This window comes from Tamandua tetradactyla, unplaced genomic scaffold, assembly GCF_023851605.1.
Source record: "Tamandua tetradactyla isolate mTamTet1 unplaced genomic scaffold, mTamTet1.pri scaffold_137_ctg1, whole genome shotgun sequence".
NCBI lineage: Eukaryota > Metazoa > Chordata > Mammalia > Pilosa > Myrmecophagidae > Tamandua > Tamandua tetradactyla.
Genome location: NW_027518270.1, coordinates 171,672 through 187,653, shown reverse-complemented (window position 1 = coordinate 187,653; position 15,982 = coordinate 171,672). Strand labels below are relative to the sequence as shown.

At 36.1% G+C, this 15,982-nt stretch overlaps 2 long non-coding RNA genes across 2 annotated transcripts; both read left to right on the top strand.

The window, feature by feature from the left end:
* Positions 1 to 5,389: 5,389 nt before the first annotated feature.
* Positions 5,390 to 8,286, top strand: LOC143673136 (uncharacterized). The gene is made up of 3 exons (XR_013170199.1): positions 5,390 to 5,601; positions 7,730 to 7,794; positions 8,194 to 8,286. It is a non-coding gene; the product is annotated as an uncharacterized LOC143673136 (long non-coding RNA).
* A 1,386-nt stretch (positions 8,287 to 9,672) lies between these two features.
* Positions 9,673 to 15,543, top strand: LOC143673135 (uncharacterized). The gene is made up of 3 exons (XR_013170198.1): positions 9,673 to 9,792; positions 12,573 to 12,618; positions 15,067 to 15,543. It is a non-coding gene; the product is annotated as an uncharacterized LOC143673135 (long non-coding RNA).
* The last annotated feature ends 439 nt before the right edge of the window (positions 15,544 to 15,982 follow it).

The window sequence follows — 15,982 nt, the reverse complement described above, 5'->3', positions numbered from 1 at the left end:
TGGATTTTGTCAAATGCTTTTTCAGCATCAGTTGATGTGATTGTGTGATTTTTTCCCTTTTGATTTGTTAATGTGTTGTATTATGTTGATTGAGTTTTTTTATGTTGAACCACCCTTGCATTCCTGGTATTAATCCTACTTGGTCATGGTGTATATTTCTTGTAATGTGATTCAGATTGCTTGTATTTTGTTAAGAATTTTTGCATCTATATTCGTTAAGGAGATTGGTCTGTGGTTTTTCTTTCTTGTAGCATCTTTATCCAAGTTTGGTATTACAGTGATGTTAGCTTCATAAAATGTGTTAGGTAGCATTTCTTTTTCCTCAATTTTTTGGAAGAGTTTGAGCAGGATTGGCTTTGTTCTTTTTGGAATGTTTGATGAAATTCCCCTGTGAAGCTGTCTGGTCCTGGGCTTTTCCTTGTGGGTAGATTTTTGATGACTAATTGAATCTCTTTACTTGAAATTGGTTTACTGAGCTCTTCTATTTTTTTTTTTCAAGTCACTATAGGTAGTTCATGTGTTTCTGGGAATTTGTCTATTTCATCTAGTTTGTTGGAATATAGTTGTTCATATGTTATGATTTTTTAAAATTTCTTCAGGATCCATGGTGATGACCCCCTGTTCATTTCTGATTTTGTTAATTTGCATCCTCTCTCTTTTTTTCTTTGTTAGTCTTGATAGGAGTCCATCAATTTTATCAAAAAACCAACTTTTGGTTTTGTGGATTATTTCTATTGTTTTGTTTTTTCCAGTTTGTTTATTTCTGCTTTAATCTTTGTTGTTTGTCTTCTTTTATTTGCTTTTGGGGTTGTTTGCTGTTCTTTCTCTAAATTCTCCAGGTGAGCAGTTAAGTCCTCAAGTTTTCCTGTTTTTTTGTTTTTTAATATAGGCATTTAGTGCAATAAATTTCCCTCTCTGCACTGCCTTTGCTGCTTCCCATGAGTTTTGATGTGTTGTATTCTCATAATCATTTGTTTCCTGATATTTATAGATTTCTCTATCAATTTCTTCCTTAACCCAATGATTATTTAAGGGTGTGTAGTTTAATCTCCATATATTTGTGAAAGCTCTGGTTCTTTGGTGATTATTAATTTTCAGTTTCATTCTGTTGTGGTCAGAGGAAATGCTTTGGATAATTACAATCTTATTACATGTATAAAAACCAAGTTTGTGTCTCAGCATATGATCTATCCTGGAGATTGTTCCATGTGCACTAGAGAAGAATGTATACCCTGCTGTTTTGGGATATAATGATCTATGTATGTCTACCAGGTCTAATTCATATATCCCATTGTTTAATTTTTCTATTTCCTTGTTGATCCTCTGGTTGTTCTATTTGTAGTGAAGAGTAGTGTAGTCAATTCTTCCACTATTACCATTGAAACATCTATAACTCCCTACAGTTTTGCTATGTTGCCTCATGTACTTTGGAACTCCTTGATTGGAAACTTAAACATTTATGATTGTTCTTTCCTTTTTTATTTTTAATATCTGGTGTCCTTCTTTGTCTCTCATGACATTTTTACATTTGAAGTCTATTTTATCTGATATTAGCACAGCTATTCCTGCTTTGTTTTTGGTTACAGCTTGCATAGAAGATATTTTTTCATCCTTTCCCTTCAACCAATTGTGCCCTTGAATGTAAGATGTGCCTCTTATAAACAGCATATAGATGGATTATATTTTTAATCCATTCTACCAGTCAGTATCTTTTAATTGTTGAGTTTAGTCTGTCTTCAAAATAATTGCTGTGAAAGCATTCTTGAATCTGTCATCTTATTCTTTAGTTTTTATCTGTCAGATCTATATATTCTTTTCCTTCTATTTTTATCCTTCAAGTTACCATTACTGGTATTCTTCAATTCTGTACCCTCCTCCAGACCTTCCTCTCCTGTCTTTTTTTTTTCAGCTGATAGGACTCCCTTTAGTATTTCTTGTAGGGTAGGTCTCTTGTTGACTATTTCTCGCAAAAATTGTCTTTGAAGATTTTAATCACTCCCTCAATTTTGAAGGATAACTTGGCTGGATAAAGAATTCTTGGTTGGAAGCCTTTCTCATACAGGATATTAAATATATCAAACCACTGCCTTCTTACCTCCGTGAAGCCTGTTGAGTAGTCTGAAACCAGTCTTATGCATTTTCTTTTGTATGTAGTAGGTCACTTCTCGTGCTGCTTTCAGGACTTTCTGTTTCTCTTCAACATTTGACAGTTTGATTAATCTATGTTTTGAGGTATACCCATTCAGATTTATTCTATTTAGAATTTGTTGGACCTCTATGATTTGTATATTTATGTCTTTTGTAAGGTTTGGGAAGTTTACCCTGATTATATCTTCAACTATCTTTCCCAGTCCTTTACTCTTCTCTTCTCTTTCTGGAACACGAGTGACTCTTATATTTGTGTGCCTTTTGTTGTCTATTATTTCCTAAGATCCAGTTCCATTTTTTCTATCTTTCTTGCCATTTGCTCTTTTGTCCACTTGCCATTTGTTCTTTTGTGCACTCTAGTTCAATTTTTCTGTCCTCTAGCTCACTTATTCTTCCTTCTGCTTTTTCAAATATGCTATTGTGTGTCTCTAGTATATTTCTACCTTGGTCTACTGTATCTTTCATTTCTGTGATATCTGCCACTTTTCTATTTAATCTTTTGAATTCTTTTTTATGCTCTCTAGTATATTCCTGATATCCTTTATTTCTTTTTGAATACCCTTGAGTAGTTGTTTCATATTCTGTGTCCTCTCTGGACTTTCGATTTGATTGTTTGGTTAGGCCATTTTTGTTTGGGTCTTCACATGCTTTGTGGTTTTGTGTCGTGCTTGGGGCATATGATTATCTTAATAAGGTTAATTTGCAGGTTGATTTCCTTCACTCATCTAAAGTTTTGTATTTACTGGGTTTTGGATTGAAGGTTTCCTTTTGCACTTTGTTTGTCACTTATTCCCCACCAAACCAAGACCCAGATCTAATATAGGAGATACAGTTCAACATGAGAAGCTAGTAAAAGCTAGTCTGAGAGTGATGCTCTGATGAATCCCAGAGTGATTTGATCACTGAGTGGAAAAGTATTTGCAAAGTCCCCTTCAGGGAATGGTGAGAATGGGGGAAAATTCAACCTAACCAAGTTGAATTATTGATAGTCTCACAAGTAGTGTGGACAACCAAAGCTAAAGGCTGAGCCCAGTCTTGGGGTTTGTTCATGTGAAACTTAACCCCACCAAGGATAGGTCAAGTCTACTTAAAATTTAGGCCTAAGAATCACCCCCAAGAAAGCGTTTTCTGTTGCTCAGATATGACCTCTCTTTCCAGTCAACACAACAATCAAACTCACCACCCTCCCCCTGTCTATGTGGGACATAACTCCCAGGAGTGTGGACCTTCCTGGAAACATGGGACAGAAATCTTAGAATGAGCATCAAGGGATTGAGAAAAAACCTAGAATGAGCTGAGACTCAGCATCAAGGGATTGAGAAAGACTTCTCAATCAAAAGGGGGAAGAGTGAAATGAAACAGTGTCAATTGCTGAGAGATTCCAAACAGAGTTGAGAGGTTATCCTGGAGGTTATTCTTATGCATTAAGTAGATATCACCTTGTTATTCAAGATATAATGGAGAGGCTGGAGGGAACTGCCTGAAAATGTAGAGCTGTGTTCCAGTAGCCATGTTTCTTGAGGATGATTGTATAATAATATAGCTTTCACAATGTGACGTGTGATTGTGAAAATCTTGAGTCTGATGCTCCTTTTATCTACCTTGTCAACAGATGAGTAGAACATGTGGAATAAAAATAAATAATAGGGGGAACAAATGTTAAAATAAATTTAGTTTGAAATGCTAGTGATAAATGAAAGAGAAGGGTAAGGGGTATGGTATGTATAATTTTTTATTTTCTTCTGTTTTCATTTTATTTCTTTTTCTGTTGTCTTTTTATTTCTTTTTCTGAATTGATGTAAATGTTCTAAGAAATGATCATGATGATGAATATGCAACTATGTGATGATATTTTGAATTACTGATTATATATGTAAAATAGAATGATCATATGTTAGGAGGGCTTGTGTTTCTTTGTTGTCATTTTTTTAATTTAAAAATTAAAAAAAAGCTTGTCTGAGGTGTATGGGTACTTCAGTGGTAAAATGGTTGCCCAGAGACCCAAGCTCAATTCCCAACCCATGCACCCAAAAGAGATGAAAATAAAACAAAATATGAATATAATAAAAATATGAAACAAAAATAACAACAAAACACATCTCAACAGTTGTAGGCCCCAAAGTCAGAGGAAGACACCCCAAGATGTACTGGGAATGACCTCAGGCTGGTGCCCACCAAGGGAAAGAAAATTTAAGAAAAAAATAAAAAATGGAATAATAAAAATGTATATATATGAAATAAAAAGTAATAATCAATAAAATGTAAATATATAAAATAAAGATAAACAAAATAACAATTCTACTGACAGAAATATTTATATAGTAAAAAAATATATTTTAAAAAAGCAAGGGAAAAAGAAAAAATAATGCCTGGAAAAAAATAAGAACCCAAGCAATAAGAGTTAGCCTGCTTGCACTCACCACTTCTCAGCAGCAGGTGGTGCGCCTAAGCTCCTCCTCCTCAGGCCTGCCCCTCCCAGACTACAGCGGCTGCTGGAAGATGGGCATTCATGGAAGGGGCTGCTCCTGGACCACAGTGGTGGGACAGCTGGCCCCGGCCCATGGGGTGAGGAGCTGATCAGTGCTCAGGGTATCAGCCAACTTGCAGCACCCATCACCTGGTGGGTCTGCCAGACATTGCACCTGTGGGACCAGCTGTTACCGGCACTCAGTCAGGTAATTGCTTCCAGTGCCCAGCGGTCCGGCCTACTACAGTGGATAATCAAATCTGCTTCTGGACTCCCTGTGGATGCTGTCAGCTGCTGAGTTGCTCAGGGAGTTTTCCCCAGTCATCAGCTGGAGCAGGCTGGAGCAGGGGGATGACCAGTTCCCTTTGATTCGCACTTCCCCTCACGCTGCATCCTACCCTGGTGGGGATCACGGTTGATCGACCCACCCCACTCTCCCCGTCCTAATCCCCCCATTTCTCACCTCCCCCAAATCCCCTAGAGGTTTTTTTGTTTACTCACAACCCGGGACCACAGTCCTGTGTATTCTCTCCCCATCCTCTATCTTGGCCAACAGAGCAGGACTGAACTTAATCCATTCTGCTCTGTCATCTTCCTGGAAGTCTTGTTGTCCACTCTCCTTTTTATCTCCCACTCCTAAAAGTATTTAGGCCACTTTAAATTTTCATACTTTATTATTTTAATCTCTACTCTAAAGAAAGTTGAAATTTTAAGTTTGTGATTACAGTCTTCCATATTTAAATGTATTATGTTGATATTTTTAGTATTGTACCATAATAATTTACTATTTATACTAACATTTCTTCTTTAATACTAATTTGTGATACTGTTTACTTGCTTCTTTATGCTTTTGTATCTCTATGTTAATGTCACTGGCCACTGATAACCTGACTTCTTTTATCTTCCAGGAAAATGGTGTATATACAATAGCAAAATTAATTTTACCAAACAAGCAGAAAAGTGCAGCAAAAACACATCTGTTACAGGTAATAAAATATTCATTGTTCTTCTTCATCAAGTTACTGAAATCTGAGGAAATTCTGATAATGTAACTGATGATTTGAAGAATTTTCAGTTTAATGCTGGTCTCTATTGACTGTGGGATAAAAATATCTGCTGAGGGTGGTACAGCTGACATGGAAATACATGGAAACAATATAAAAGGCTTAACTTCCTTTATTTATGTGTAGGGATTTAGGTGATTTTATTTATTTATTTTGTTTATAAGTCATTTCTATTTTTTTAAACATAAGTTTCTGTGTATCAGAAAAGTGTTGAGGAAAATAATAAGCTGTGTTTAAGCATGAGCCACAGCCACTAACATTTCTTTAACAAGCAGGCCTGTAAAGTGAATCTTGACAGATGAGAATGGCTTGCCATGTGGATAAAGGAGTATGGGTGGAATATCAGTGGCATCTGCTACAGGGCAGGGAAAGGTCATTCCCTGCAGAGGGAACAACATCAGGAAAGTATGGAAGCCCAAGAATGTAGAGCTTTTTAGGAAAAGCTGGGCTGGGGTATGTGGCTGAGGGAAGGAGAGCCCCCTGGCAAGGAAAACTCAAAGGAAAGATTGTGACACATCATGCAGGGTCCTACAGGTTTTTCTGAGGAGTGCATATCAGAGACCCAGTGCTCCCAATGAGGCAGGAAGGACAAAAATAAAATTTAAGGTATGCCTTGGCATTGGTGCATTTCACCTTTTTTGTGGGAGTCATTTGGGAAAGGGAATAATCTAATCAGATCACCTGTAATCTGATTTAGGCACTATCACTTGGAATAATGATTAAAACTTGCAGAAACTTTTTTCTTTAATATTTTAATTGCAAAATCTCCACACACATACGGTCCAACCATATTATGAAATCAGTGGCTCACAATGTCATCACATAGTTGTGTATTCTTCACCATGATCATTTTTAGCATTATTCCAAAAAAAGAAATAGAAAGAAAAAGAAAATCTTATGCATCCTATACTGCTTACCCCTCCCTCTCATTGACCAACAGTATTTTAATCTACCCATTTTTTACTCTTTATTCCCTCTATTATTTGTTTATTTTTTATCCTTATTTATTTATTTATTTATTTTTTTACTCATCTCTCCATACCCTTGCAGAAAATTTTGGTGTCATCTTGTGTGCTGGCAGGCAGAGGTTTTTTTTTGAGAGCTACCAATGTAAACATACAGGGTGTGTCTTCGTTTTTTTAGTACACCACCAATGCATGACACTGTGCTGGAACAGATGAAGTCAAATTCAGTCTACAGTTACATTTTTTAAGGTAGTAGAGTGTTTATAAGTTCAAGTTAGGATAGATTTTGAAGTGCATGTACACTCTCCCTTTCTCATGTTTTCTCACCAGATTCCTTCACATAATTTTGTTTTCTGTGTAACCTTTCTGGGCAATTTTATTTGTGATCTTATGTACTCAGATCATTAATTTTATGAAATAATCCTGGATTCAAATTCATTTGAATGAACCCAGTCATTCCATTGGCAACTCTTTGTACAACTACAGGCTTTAGCTCTCTTTTTACCTTGGCACTATAAAATAATGTTTATTTTTCTTAGTTATAGTATCACAGGACACTTTCTGAGTGTTCTAGGGAGTTATTGTAGGTTTATATTTGGGGAATGCTTAAAACTCTTTACTCAAGAGACCAATTTATCAAGTTTGAGCCCAGTGTGCCTGTGGCTATTTTTAAATATCACCATTTTTAGTGTTTATTTTCTCACAGAAACCATATAAATTTGAGGCATGCAGAGCAGGCTAGAAACCATTGAGCTTCTGGAAATCTCTGGGCATTTGTTTTTCTCAGAACAGGAATTTTGTTTCTTGTCTCTGTTCTCATTTTGTGCATTCTAGAAAGGAATTAATTTAAGTACTGAGTGAAACAAGGCCAAGGTCCCTAGTGTTTTACAACATAAACACTTTAAATATAAGAACTACTGCAGATACTGATGGTTTAGTTTTCAGTTTTAATCTTTAGTGCCAACATTTTCCAGCCACTTGCCAAAAGGCCTCTTAATATTTATTTCATAATAATTCTACCCTGAGATTGTTTTAATTTGTTGAGTTCTACCATGTAAGAATCAGGTACCTTTTTTGCTTTCTAGTGTTATTCTTTCAGAGCTTTGAGGTTTCTCTTCAGTATGGAAAGAAACAGACCACTCTTTAAAAGGTACAGACTTAGGGAAATTTAAGTGACTGTAAACCACTAGATTCAACTATATTCACATGTCTGATTTAGATGCAAACAGTAAAATAAGAATGTTGCAAAATGCAAAATATATGCCTTCAGATTTCAAAGAGTCTACAGATATGACTGAGCTAACTTAATGTATCTTACAACTGAAAATGGTGAGGAAAGGGCAGAAATCACTATATCAGTATAACGCCTCTTAATTACATGTGTCTGGCATGGAATTTAGTTTTTTTCTTTTTTTTAACATTAGTATTTTAAATGGATGGCATCAAAATATGTGCCTATTTTTGTCCATCCAGAAAATTCAAAGTTGTTCTAATTATTTCCCTTTAATCAATGGAAAAAATAATACTTTTCTTGGATATCTTTTAATAGGGTAGGAGCTCACTTGAAGAGGACAAGGCTGGATGTTTGTGGGCCAGGAAGCCATGCTGGTGGGTGTGATGGAAAAAAAATCACCATTTGGGAGACTAATCACACCTCTGTGTGTTAGTCTGCATGCTCTTTAACAGTGTGGGTTAGCCAAAATCATAGGCCCAATTTCTTACTAGAATTTTATTGGTAAAGCAGACTCAAAATAAAGCCTTGAGTTAATATAGCATCTTTTGTTCAGAAGCATTTTTTTGTTATTGCTTCATTTCTATACAGTGCTTGAATTAGAGGAAGAAAAATGAAGTAAAATTGTTCATTATAACCTTTCATTTCAGGGCCCTAAACCATCCATTTTAGTGGACTTAAACCATTTTAATAAGCCCTTGAAACCATTGCCTTGGAAATGAAGCATAAATCTCTCCATGAGTTTTCCTTATCCCTCTAAAACTGTAATTATAGTGTATTTTTGTCAGATAGGTTGGTATTATTGCCCCCATTTTGTTGACAACCTAACAAAGTCATGTTTGTTTCATAGAATTAATCTGTCACTGATCTAGATCCAAAGGGGGGAGTAACAACCAACAGTTTCCAACTCCTACTTTTAATGTATGGTGTATGTATTTTTTGTGTAGACTTTTCCCCACCGACCTGTTTGAGATCTTCATTGATATAGGACATTGTGTTTGGGATATCAGTGCTTACGAAGACCTGGTATCAAAGCAAAATTTATTAGTGGTAAGGTCCATTTTAAGTATTTTGGCAGGCTGACATGTCCTGGATGGAATTTATGTGGCAACCCATTTCCTTTGTATGTTTTATTTAGGAGGATGAACTGAAGCAAATCTCTGAAAATACTGAAAGCATTAATCAAAATAATCCTCCTTCAAAATATATAGACAACTATGTGATTTTGGACCATCTTGGAATTGGAGCTTTTGGCTGTGTGTACAAGATGACTTTCCTCTTCAGGAGACAATTCCCAAACAAACTAGACATTGCACTTTCACAACCCCACTCAACTGGATCGAGCTCTACTCATTGAAAATAATGAACAAACAGATATAAAAGTTTGAATGATTATTTTGTCCATCAGCTAGCTATGCTGATAATGTCTTAGCTCTCAGTTCTAGAAATTGGCTACTGACCTTTTGAAGACAAAAGTTTTCATTAACTTCTCACTAAAGATGGTAAGAATGGCTTATCTCAATGCATGCTGCATTCTCTAAATTTATACCAGGGTTTCTGTATTTGCCTAATAAAATCCTTTTAAATATGGCAGACTGATCCAGGAGACTCCAACCTTTTGAGCTAAGCTTAGTATAAATATATCTACAATTTAAAGTTCTGTAACTTCTTTAGAAGAGTTGCTTAATCATGTGACAATTCATCTCTTTCTTCCCCTTTCTACCCTTGCTCCATTCTTATTTTTCCTCCTTTTTTTCTCCTCTATCTTCCTTATCCTAGGTTAGAAAACAAAGTGGTCAAAATCTTTTAGCAATGAAAGAAGTTAATCTACATAATCCAGCATTTGGGAAGGATAAAAAAGATTGAGACAGCAGTGTAAAGAATATTGTCTCTGAATTAATGATAATTAAAGAGCAGGTAAATGTTTTTTTATTTATGATGTTTTCCTTAAATAAATGTCATCAAAAGAAAGTAGAGCTTTTTGTGCTACCTTTGTCCGTGCTTTTTTGGTTACTGGATCCTTTTTAAACAAGGCATTGAAGTGATTCTTTTTTAGCCAGCTTTTCTCCTAAGGTTTGATGATCATAAAAATGCATTCTGGAGTTTATATCAGGGCCATGTGTACAAAGTGACTGGATTTTCAGCACAAAGGGTCATATATGAGATATCTTTCTCTTTTCATTGACAGCATATCGATTCTCATTACATTGTAGAACATGCATAAGAATATGACTAGGAGTTCCTTAACTTCTGTCAAGTGGAACTAAGCTGTTAACTCAAATATGGCTCATTATGGGTTTTCAAGATGGGTTATTATCTATTGGTTGAGTGAAGAGGCATGAGCAGAATATTCTGACATAATGCCATGACTCAATTACTATTATTATGGACGTTTGTTTGGGGAGAAAGAATAAATGGGTCAGAGGAGAAATGGGCCTTCTTTTTTTTTTAAAGGGCAGGCACTGGGAATTGAACCTGGGTCCCTGGCATGGCAGGCAAGAACTCTGCCTGCTGAGCTACTGTCACCTGCCCCAATCGTGGCTTGCCCAAGACTTTTTTTTATGATCCAAGAACACATTGATTTCTTTTTTAGCCTTTTTTATCTTTCCATTTGTTACAAATACTGTTCATTTATAAGTCCTGTGGAGAGCTATCAGCTTCATGGCTCTTTATTCTCTGCTAGTCGAATTTGCCTAGCACTTGTGCTGGAAACAAAGAATACCTTAAATATGATGCTCTCTATTCATTGAAATCTGCAGTTCTACTCCAATTTAAAATTTTTCTACTCCTATGTTAGAACATTAACATTAATAACTTGTTTTATGGTTAACCTTTATGTATTAATAGATTATATTTAAAAATAAGTTATTATTTTCTCATATTTAGGATAACTTAGCCTTCAACAGTGAACTGTTTTATTATAGCACAAGGGCAAAATGTGGCTTTTGACTTAAGCTGAATGAGTATCTTCATTTGGACCAAAATCTGGCCAATGAGCTAGGTCCAAAACATGGCTCTGATTGCCTACCTGGTCCCATATTGTTTAAAATATACTAGGCACTTGCTAGTTGATGAAGTAGGCTGTTTGTTTTAGCACATTTCATAAGGAAAGTGTATTAGGGTGGGGCCATGTATAAGAGGCATGTACTTGGACTTTGAGATAACTCAAAATTGAACATCTGCTGCCTCAGTAAAGGATTGAACCAAAGGAAAGGATAATGATATTGGATAAGGTAATGGCAGAGATGAGCACCAGGAATGGGATGAGAATGAGAGTTTATTTGTTAAATTTGAGAGTATGCTGCTGTAACAGAGACTTCAAAATATAGTGGCTTGGAGGTGTGAGGATAAATCAGTGGTAGAATTCTCACTTGCCATGAGGGAGACCCAGGTTCAATTTCCAGCCCATGCACTTCCCCCCAAAATAAACAAACCAAGAAACCAACAAAAGCAAGCAAAAATTCAACAAATGGTGCTGCAATAATGGAATACTCATATGGAAAAAGAATGAAATGTGACCCCTGCCATACAGCCTACAAGCTAAGGAAGCAAGCATACAGCTTAAGGAAGAGGGATCACAATATACTAGGATAAGGAAAATGGAAGTTGTCTCTCTCATGTAACAGTCCCAAAGTGAGTAGACCATTTAGGTAGACTTTGCTTCATACACTCATTCAGAGATGCAGGTTCTTTTTCTCTTCTTCCTCTGCCATCTTCTAAAGCAATTATCTTCACTGCACAACTGAAATTCCCAGAAGCACATTCACATCCAAGGTGGGGGGAGAGGAAGAGCATCTAATACTTAGGACTTAGACACAGGACTACATTTGGCTTCCACTCACATTCTGTTGGTGAGAACTGAGTGATAGGCCAACACTCCTGGCTATAAGAGAGGCTGGGAAATGTTATCTTTAGCAGGGAAGACTTGTCCAGCTTCAGCTCCATTGTGGTAGAGCAGTGGGAGAGTAGGTTTTGGTAAACAGCTAGAAGTGTCCCCCACAAAAGGTCACCAGGAAACAAAAATAAGAGAGATAAGCCATTTATAGGTGTAATGGTAATTGTCTGAAATAAAATAAATTTAAATTTTCCTAGAAAATCAAACTAGAAATAACTGTAAAAATTTTAATGCTCTTGTAGAGTATGATGATTTCTTTTAAAAAAGTAGAATTTTCTAACCACATCCTTCAAGTAAACTATTATTATGATTCAAACTAAGTTAATTCAGATTATTTCAGTTTCATACTAACAATTTTGGAGAACCTAGGAAGTTTGGGTAAATAGACACAAATCAGTGTATATGAATATATAGGTGTATGGGGGGGATTAAAAACAAAGAATATATGAAATCAATGTAAATTACTTTATTTTAGTTTTCTTCCCTATACAATCTGTGGCATTAGAGTATAGAGTGTTAAATAAATTCTAAGGTTCTTTCTAGTTCTACAGTTCTCTGTTTCAGTTAAATTAGGTGATGAAACAGTTTTCAATTCTGTTTGATAAGGCTATTTAGGAGATTGCTATTTTCACATCACTTTTATAAGTAAGAAAAAATTCTGAAAAATCTCAATTAGATAGTATTTTGAAATTCTGTTTTACAAGCTTTTTTTTCAAATATGAAGTCCTACTAAATAAATAGTCTGTTAAATAATGTTTTGGTATTTTTAAATAGTGTAACGTTTATTTCTTTTTTCTTGTAGCTTTATCATCCCAATGTTGTATGCTACTACAAAACATTTCTGGAAAGTAAGTGAATTTTCATTGATATTTCCTATTTAGGAGCAGTATCTTAGTTACTCAATATGTTTTTATATTAGAGTGTTACTAAAAAGCTTAATCAACTATTTTAACTTCTTTAAAAAGTATTTGGACTATCTTATGCCTCATTTCTTTGAACAGTGAAACAATGATTTAATCAATGGCCTGCAAATAGTCACAAAATACTGAGATCCCCATATGAAAGACACTAAATGAATAAAAACCAAAATAGTTATCAAAGTTATTTTTATTAAAAAAAAGAATCAGGAGAAAACAAAACTAAAGGAAGGTGGTTTCTTTTTTTAAAAAAGTTATTCTGTTGAATCAGATTACGTTTTCCATGCCCCAAATAAATTGGATGAGATTTATTTTAACTGAAATTCATGTAAATGCCACAAGATGGCGCCGGTGTCTTGAATGATTCTGCAGGCAGGTAAGACGGGCTCTTTCTCAGCAGGGACTGAGTCAAAAATGCTGAGATAAAGCCAAACTCGGTTACTTGTTTAAAACCAACAAATTTCAATAACATACATCTTTATAAACCTTAATGATCTGTGTCACGTATGAAATTTCAAAACAAAATATATTTGATGAATGATTTAAAGAAATATGAAGCAATAATTGGGGCTTCCTCTTTCCTCCTCATAAATGTTATTGCCATTCAAGAAAAACTTTTGTGTTCTTTGGTCTTTGTTAGGTGATTTGATCCATTTTCCTTACCCCAGGGGAGTTGATCAGATTTAATGCTGAAACTCTCCAGGAGTAAATCCTGCCCATTTGGCCGTTTGCTCTTGGTAGTAGAATAATTACCCTTCTCTTAGTGCATATCCCATCAGAAAGAGATGAATATTGCACAACCAACAGAGAATGGCATGGATCAGTGTGCACTGACATAAAAGGCTGTTGAATGAAAAAAGTATAAATTTCTGATCAAGTATAGCATGATTACATTTTTTAAAATATTGTGTGTGTAAATACATATCATTAAAAGAAAAAATTTTCATTACTTTAGGATCTCATAGCTTTATTGAGTGATTCATGAATCAGGTAGCATCCCATTCAGAAAGTAGAAGGGAGTGCCACTGAGGGAGTGGAAAATGGGAAACTCATATAAGGCAAAAGCAGAGGCAAGCAAGGAAATATTCTGATTAGCTGATGTTAAATTTCCATTTTACATAGGGGGTCTTACAGAATGGGGAACAGAATGGTTAGTATGATATGTCCAATAGGGTAAACCATCTCTCTTAGACCAAAACTGGTTTATCACCAGGCCTTGCTTATCAGCAGTACTGCAGGGTGTGTTCCATTGTTCCATTTTCTTGGAAAGCCCCTGCAAGTCAATTGTTTTTGTCTTTTGGAAGATCCTTTCTTAGGAAGGGGTTCCTTCTGGCAATGCTCAATGCAGGCTGCCATTGTATTTAAGTTAATAACATGCATATTTTATCTACATCCAAAAAATCAAAGAGAATGCATGTCACATATCATTGTTAATAGTTAGGTATTGGTTTTAAAGGAGGAAGTAAAATCTACTTCTTTGTCTTCTGGCATTTGAGGCAAATAGACAAACACAATCAGTTATGAGATTACCTGTATCCATAAAATTAACCGGGTGAAAGCTGTCTCTGCTCTTGAGCGGCATAACAAGTTTCTATCATGGGGTGGGGTGAGGTCTTCACTTGTCAGTGTAGTACTGTTGCATAATTCCAATAAACAATTCTGTACAGTATTCTAGAGACTCCAAAACAATGCAGTTCAAAATGCAATTTATGGACACTTAACATGATATAAGGATAAATTTTTAAGTTCTGAGAGGAAAGATGGGTTAATGTTATTTCGGGAATCTTCCATGACTTGGGATTACTTGCTTATTCTCTTTGCAACCTTCCAACCATTCTACATCCTGGTTTACCGAGAAAATGGTACTTTATTTCCCAGAGTAAATTTTTGCTAAGAGGTTACTCTAGCTAGAAGCAATTGTCCCTGCATTTCAGTTGCCCTAAGGCCCCTTTACTCCATACCCTCCAAGCCTGAGCGGCTCCCTAGTGTCGCACACCTTGAATTCCTTATGTGCTGTGTCTCCCCTTGGGAGACTTGGATTATAATTTGTTTTTTCAAGATGTCTGTATTAAATTTGAGTTTCTGTTACCCTTTTGTGTTCTTTTATATAGATGACAGGTTATATATAGTTATGGAGCTTATAGAGGGGGCCCCTCTTGGAAAGCATTTCAGTTCTTTGAAGGAAAAACAACACCATTTTGCTGAAGAGAGACTATGGAAAATATTTATACGAGAGTATGCTTTTAAAAAAATCTTCATTAAATTTTTTCTATAAAACAGTAAACTCCCGAGCTGATTTGTTAGAGACATGTGTAGTAGTCACCATTGCTTATGCATGTATGGGGAAATAAAATTCATTTTTTAATTTGCTGTTTCAAGCTGTGCTTACCTCTTTGGTATCTACACAAGGAAAAGAGGATTGTTCATAGAGATATGATGCCAAACAACATTATGTTGGGGAATAAGGACAAAGTAAAGGTAAGTATGAAAATCTTAACATTTTTAACTGAAGAATTTCTGATTATTATTCTTGATGAGCTCTGTTTGATAGAACTTCATGTCTGGATGGAAGTATTCTTGAGATCTGTACCATTCAATATGGTAGCCATGTGTCACAGGTGGCTATCAGGCACTTGAAATGTGGCTAAGTGCAACTGAGGAATTGAATTTTTAATTTTATTTAATTTTAATCAATTTAAATAGTAGCCATGTGTGATTAGTGGCTACCATATTAGACTGTAACTAGTATAGTTCTAAATGATTGAATTAAACTTTGCCCATGGGAGAGAGTAAAGTACTCTTAGGATACTTGAGTATTTAAACCCCATATTAATGGGTTCCAGGATTTTCCTTCTGTAGAACACTGTGGAGAGCCGCCACCCGGGTCAGGCCTAGTGGACGCGCTGCAGCCTGCTCTAAAGCTCCCCCCGCCCATCGAGTGAGCCAAGATGGCGCCCACATCCTGCTTCCGCGTATGACACACACGCCCACCAACCCGATCTACCAATCACCCTCTTAGACGCGGCAACAACCTATTGGGCTTGAATTATGTATATAAGGTATTACCCGGACGAGGCGGGGAGACGACCCACAAGGAGCCGTGCCTGATGGCCGCACAGAGGTCGCTCCCCCGCGGGATGTATTCACCCGGCCGGGGAAAGTTATAGATAATGCAAGCTTAGACCCAGTAAAGATTTGTGCTTACAACTGCTGCGTATTCTGGACTCGTTTTCTACCGCCAGGACCGGTTTGTCTGCGTCTCTTTCTCTCTCCCCCTTTTCTTGTCGTACCCTCC